This window comes from Taudactylus pleione, unplaced genomic scaffold, assembly GCF_031769625.1.
Source record: "Taudactylus pleione unplaced genomic scaffold, aTauple2 ptg000384l, whole genome shotgun sequence".
NCBI lineage: Eukaryota > Metazoa > Chordata > Amphibia > Anura > Myobatrachidae > Taudactylus > Taudactylus pleione.
Genome location: NW_028284785.1, coordinates 1,906,937 through 1,914,192, shown reverse-complemented (window position 1 = coordinate 1,914,192; position 7,256 = coordinate 1,906,937). Strand labels below are relative to the sequence as shown.

The 7,256-nt window shown below is 43.5% G+C and overlaps 1 pseudogene; it reads right to left on the bottom strand.

Annotated features, from left to right (window-relative positions):
- Window positions 1-3,644: 3,644 nt before the first annotated feature.
- LOC148507795 (5S ribosomal RNA) lies at window positions 3,645-3,763 on the bottom strand (annotated as a pseudogene).
- Window positions 3,764-7,256: the final 3,493 nt, after the last annotated feature.

Here is a 7,256-nt window from a genome sequence, read left to right as displayed (position 1 = left end):
TAATCAACTAGGCTATTCATTGTCTCAGAGCATCTGCTGGTGTGTACAGTAACTCTGCTACATCATCCAACTTGAACACACATATTTCCAACACATCTTATGTCTGCTAGTCACCCACTTCCTGGTTACAACCAATAACCGGCATCATAGAAGTTATATAAAGCTGTAAAACATACTTGCCTACTTTCTTATTTTCCAACCCATTAGAAGACCGGTGGGGAGATCCAGGTGGAAGTCATTAGGGTGGGGCCGGCCTATCCATGTCATTAGGTCCCACCCCCTCATGGTAAAATACCATGAAACCCACATATTTAGATGGGGGGAGGGGCCAATTTACTTAATGCTTATAGAATCACAACACTAGGCTCCGCCTACTACTTGCAGAATGCCTATCCCCGGAAGAATTCTCCCCATTCTGTCCACTTCACTAGGAAGTGGGCGGGAAGCAGGAGAAGTGGCTATTCTTCCAAGGGAGCGTGGGGGTGGAGGGTTTCACTCGAAAAATCGTGAGTCTTTCACAGGTTCTAAACATGTACAGCATGCTGTAAAACCATAACATGAGTGCCTGATTTATTGTGCTTGCACTGCAGTCTAGCTGTTCCTGGTCTCATGGATTTCTGTTTAACTTCCTGTACTTTGAACCTTGGCTTAACCTGAGTTCCACACCAGCTCTGATTTTCCTGGCTTCATTACTGGCCTTGTCCCAGGGTCCTCCCCTGGCTACCAATCACAAATTCCTGATTTCCCACCAACATTTGGCTTTGTCTCTGATTCCTGCTCTGTTTAACCCCTCAGCTACCCAGTGGCGTAAGTTCATCCCAGACGCCCGGAAGCAAGTTATAATTTGGTGCCCCCTGTCCCCGTCACAGCCACTGTAATGTAGCAATTTGCATGCAGACAGGCTATAGATAGACAAAGACAGCAGCTGATGGTCTGACATGGAGCTGTTCATTGTCTCCCATAGTTCTGCCCCTGCAGCTACCAGCAAATGGGATCCATCCCCTGCAATGACATTACTCTGAGCCGTAGTTCACCTGACATTAAGATTCTAATGTCTTTGCATTTGTGCACTTAAATGATAGAAGCATTTTATTTATTGATTTGCTTCATTACCATATACTCTAGCAGCTTAAATATTCTGGCAAAGAGCGCTATACAATAAAAGAGACCCACATTGATAGTTGTCTTATATATGTTTAATATTGGTTGTACTTCAGAAGTGATATTTTTTTCGTAATAATATATATATTGTTTTATAAAAGTATTGTTAACATTATTCATGTATTAATAGTTGTCATCATTCCTGTAAAAAAACTGTTGTGGTTATTAGTTCTCCAATAATTTTTTGTTTGATATATAAATGATAAAAGAACAACAGGCACACTAGTGTTTTTGGCCTTTGTTTGTTTTTGTGTTTTACATTAGACCTTAGTCTGTTTGGGATTGATACATTTGCCATGTAGGAGCTGTAATGGCCTCATAGCGGAATCGATATGTAATGCCTACTGTCAAAATACAGACAGCGGCATCCCGATGGTTGGTATCCCGACAGGGGTCGGATAAGTATACTTACCCTCCCCTCTACTCCCCCTAACCATCCCTTCTTGTAGCCTAACCCTAACCCTCCCCACCCCGCATCCCAACCCTCCCCGTTAGTGCCTAAACCTAACCCTCCCCGGTTGGTGCCTAACCCAAACCCCCCCCCCCAAAAAAAAAACCCCAAATGCTAACCCCGCTATGCTACCTAAACTTAATCCTCCCCCCTCCCTCCCGCAGCTAACAGCTAAGATACCTCAGACTTACCTGGTTCGGGCTGGCGTCTGTCTGTGTTCCGGCATCGGTATTAAGATAGGCGTTGATATTTTGACAACTATTTTAAGCCCTGTGTGCACTTTCTTTCTTTCTTTACTAGCCGGCCTCTCTCGGAACGACAGGGGTCTGTGGCCACTATTACCACGATTGTTTTATTAACCTCTGCCGAGGACATTTGTTTATCACTGTTTAGCAACGGTTCCCTTGACGATGGTCCGGGAGCCCTCTGCTTGAGTCTACGCACAGTGATGAGGTCACGGACACTGTGCTCCACGAAACGACGCCGGTGATTGCACACAGTGGAAGTCAGAACTTCACTTCATTCACTGGGGTATTTACGGTGAGCACATTTCTGCAATTCTTGCTTTATTGTATATCCTGATGAAAAGACTTGCAATGTCTTGAAACGTTGGTTATGGAATAAACCACATTTAGTTTTTTCAAGTCCGCTGAGCACCACCTGATCCCTAATAAGTAGGCAGTCATTGTCTGTATGATTACTATGGAAGGCACCTCGGCATAGGAATATTTATCACGAGTGTCCCCCTACACAGAATGCTATATATATTATATATACATATATATTAGGGATGTGCAGGCTCGGTTTTACTCGGATTTACTCGGTTCTTATCGCCACTTTACCGCAAATTCGGATTTATTATATTGGCTATCCAAAACACATGATAGGCGATAGCCAATAAAATGCAGTTTAAAGATCCGAGTAAATCCGAGTAAAACCGAACCCGCTCACCCCTAATATATATATATATATATATATAAAGACAAATGGTAGGCGGCACTCACGGGACTTTTTCAGAAAAGAATCAAACTGACAACTGTGTCAAACCTTGTCCGACGTTTCAGTCAGTAAAGACTTTTATCAAGAACATAAAAGCAATTGTGTAATAACATACCTTTATACCAGAACATCACCGGTGATAGGTGCTGCCTCCGTGTGCTGACCGCCAGGTGCATAGGAGATGACGGCATCAGCACGTGTCCTGCGTGGCTGCAACGCAACGTCACCTTCAACGAGGCGGCATCAGGCGTCCAGACACACGCCTAAGACATCATGCCCGACTGTCAAAACCCGCGCCCCTGCCGTCAGGAGGCTATATTACACATGTATTATATTATGATAATACCATATCGAGCACAAAACGATAGCTCTGTGTAAGAGAAGAAGAAATGAGTGGAATATACCTGAGAAGTGGTATGAGATGTATCAAAAGAAACAGAGATAGTGTAAAAAGAAGAAAGAAATCAGTTAGAATGAAAAAAAGGTAGTCCCTCCGTAAAGTGACATAGCAAAAAAAGAGAGAACATGTAAACTCCACAACAAAACAATTAAACAACATAAAGAAAATAAAACAATGACACATAAATACATTAAGGTGAAAAGAATAATACGTACAAACACCAATAAAGAATATCCAAAGAATATTAAATGAGAACCAAGCAAAACTTCTGTCTGCTGAAAGGATGTAGGAAAAAACTGCAACCAAGCATACCGCTACATCCGTACCCAAAAATATAGAGAGCGGTACAAATAGACTATAAGGGAAAAAATACACAAAACGGAATGTCAGCCTCATCAGTTCAAAAAAAGAAAGAAAAAAGAAGAAAAAATATTAATATAATCAAAGGGTTATATGATCAAAAAACTTATGCAACATTGTAGTGGCTCAAGTGTGGTATTAGTGTGCGATTGTATCAAAGGACAAAGATGTGAAAAATGCACATCTACTAATAATATAAAGTATGATGGACAACTTACGCATGGCATCACTTAAGGCCACCAAACTAGTCTTTCCAAGATGGATGGTAGGAGTATATTACAGAACCTAATCTTCCTAGGTGGTCTCCCTCCCTAGTACTACTTAGGCCCAATACTGCTTGGCTTCCAAGATCAGGCGAGTTTGGGCATAGCCAGTATGGTATGTTTGTAACTAAATACTCATCCATAAGGATATGCTGGTATAAGCCGGTGCCAACATATGTTGCCAATACCATCAAATTGACCACTATAATGAGCCCTACAGTGAAAAAGCATTATTTCAAAAAGAAAAATGAAAAAACATGAAAAAATGTATATAAAATTTAAGAAATATAAAAAAGGAAAAAAGAACAAAAGAAAAAAATTGTAATGCATAGTCAAATCCAAACCAAAAAAGTTAATCGATTCCAGAGATGTAGCTTCTGAGAAACGGTCTAATGTTCGTATACCAGGAAAGTCTTCATCATAAATAACATGCAAAAGAAAGAGTCTCATTTAATCCACAAGGGGTAACAGTGTTCAGTTTATGTATCCATTGTGTTTCCAACTGGAGTAAGCGTTTCTCTCGGTCACCTCCTCTTCTAAGGGGGGGTACATGGTCGATGATTTTATAAGTTAAAGTAGCCAAGGAATGCCGGTTCTCCTTAAAGTGGCGGGCGACCGATTGGTCAATCTCTTTCCCTGCTAGGGCTTGTCTAATGGCAGTCCGATGGTGTGCCATCCTTTCTTTGAAAGTACGAGTGGTTTTGCCTATGTATACTAGGCTACACGGGCATCTTAACATGTATACGACATATCTGCTCGTGCAAGTCAGGATATGTTTAATCGGAATTTGTTTGCCAGAATGTGGATGAATGATGTACCTGCTGGGTTCCATATAGCTGCAGGTGGTGCATCCGGTGCACCTATAGCAACCTGGTTTTCTGGATAAAAAGTTAGAGTCTGGAATGAGTGTTGGTGGTGATACATCATTATGGACCAGCCAATCCTTAAGATTTTTCCCTCTTTCATGGCACATCATTATGTTTGATTTGTATAAAGGTTTGATGCTGGCATCTGAGTTGATAATTGGCCAGAGGGTTTTTGTGGTATGGTTTATGAATTTGCTTGCTGTGTTATACTTATTCGTGAAAAACATAGTTTTATTAGTTTTTTGGCTTTTGACTCTTGAGGTAAATAATTCCTGTTGTGTCATTGACTTCTTGTGTATATATATTTATATATATATATATATATACTGTACCAGCATAAACAAACGGCGGCACTCAGAGGCATAGTGCCGCCGTTTGTTTATGCTGGTACAGTGGATGAATTTATCCGGAGGGCACCGGAGTTATTGAAATTTAAAGGGTGAGTTCCATTCCGAGTTGGACATATATTACACCCTTTTTATCTTGTAGAAGAAAATTGAGGAAAGCTCGGAGCACCATTATCAGGAGAAATGTCTCCTAAAAATACTGTACATCCCATTGTACATAAGCTCGCTGTAGGGATAATAGGGAGAGTGCTGCCTTGGACCATAAACAGGTGGAACAGTGGTTCTGTTGATTAAAGGTAACATAGGGGCTGATTCAGACCCGCTCGCGAGCGCAGGACACTCGCAAGCGGGTCGATGGTGCCCAAATGCGCATGCTCCGTCGTGCGCATGCGCGAGACCCGGCGAGCGACGAGGAATCCGTCGCTCGGGGTCTTGCACCAAAGGGGGCGTGCTGTAGATGGTGAGTGACAGCACGCCCCCTTTGGTGGGCGTGCCGGGGGCATGGCTGCCAGACGGAGGCGTTCCCATGGGAACGCCTACCGTCTGAGTCCGGCCCCACTGACATCAGTAATGATGTCAGTGGGAGTGATTTTGGCTTTGATAGAGCCAAAATCACTCCAGGGCTTGCGGCAGCGAGACCCTACCGCAGGGTCTCGTCGCAAGCCCGATGGTCGCAATGGTCTTGACCATCGCGACCATCATCATGGACGCTTGCTATAGCTGTGGGTGGTAACCCACAGCTATGCGAGCGTCCATGAGGCCGCTCCAAAATGAGGTAGGAGGGCCCTGATTCAGAGCGAGCGCTCTGGTCAGAACGTCCGGCTCTGAATCAGGCCCACAGTTCTTTGTTCTTGCCAAGTCTCAGTGCCCTTTTCAGTGCCATGTGACATACACAGTATTGTCATAGTCTGTACTTTGCGCCTGCACCAAGTGCCTTATTTGCCTTATTTCCACATGCTAAGCCGAAATTTAAATGATGTTATTTGAACGTGCACTCTATGGGCCTGATTCAGAGACTCAAGCTATGCCGATATCAGCGCAGTTAACCAAAGTTTTAAGTACTGCGCATGTGTTCGATTTACACTGTGCACGCTTTCCGATTAATATCCACGGAGACGCAGATGGGGACTTGGCCGCAGGGAATGTGTGTTTTCATTGGTTATTTCTGGGTGGTAACAGGAGGGAGGCTAGGCAGATGCGGGGGTGCTGCGGGCGTGTCATTCACAGTGGTTGCAGCTAAATGTGCACAGACGCTCACACAGTACGCCATGGTCTGAAGGGGGAATCTGCCATAGGGCCGGTGCAAGTTACGATGGTGCATCCGATGGTGGGTCTAGAAAGGCATCGGGGTGTATTTCCTCAGCTGCAAGGTGCTGCATGTGGGCATCTTAGGGGTCTAGTTACTAAGCAGTGTTATGAAACAGAGTGAAAAGTGATAAGTCTGTGATAAGGTCCCAGCCAATCAGCTCCCAACTGTCATCTCACAGGCTGTGTTTGAAAAATGACAGTTAGGAGCTGATTGGCTGGCACCTTATCACTTTTCACTCTGTCTCCTAACACTGCTTAGCAACTAGACCCCTTAGTTTAAAGAATCTGCAACATTTGCTTAAAGATGCAGATGAGGCAAAGGAAGCAGCAGCGGACACGTCTTTGCTTGACTCACAATCAGGCCCTACCCCTCACCTCATATGTTTATGGACAACAAATTCCCTCAGGAGATACATCTGCATGTGAATAATTCAAATTCAGTCAAACGTAAATATTAGTATGAACGACCACCTTTATAGCCAGAAGGGACTCATAATCAAACAACCAGTCGCGGCTCCAGGGGTGGGGCTGCAGCATAGTCCAAAATTCAAATAGGGGAGCCACACCAACTGTCCCGGCAGCATTTGGGGTGGCAGTTGGTGTGGCTCCCCTATTTGATATTTGAGCTGTGCTGAAGCCCCACCCCTGGAGCCACCACTGCAAACAACCATCAGCTGCACAATATCTTGGCAGTACCTATTTGGGATGACTGGGTGCTGCCTACAACTTCTGTTTGAGATGACATTTTTGTGGCATGTTGACATAATTCAATGATTTTAGCAACTTTGTATCTTTCCCCAAAAAACCATTGTGTGTGAGTTGTGTTGATTATAAATGGCATATACAGTATTGTCACTTTCATCATTGTTCCATCAGCTATTTAGAAATCTTTAATTTAGTCACCTACAGAAAGGAAGTTTACATTTTTAATTAATACCCTATACCAGATGTTCCCAAACTCGGTCCTCAAGACACTCTAACGGTCTAGGTTTTAAGGTTAACCATGCTTGGGCACAGGTGACTTAATTAGTACCTCAGTCTATTGATTTAACAATCTGTGCTCAACCATAGATATCCTTTAAACCTGGACCATTAGGATGC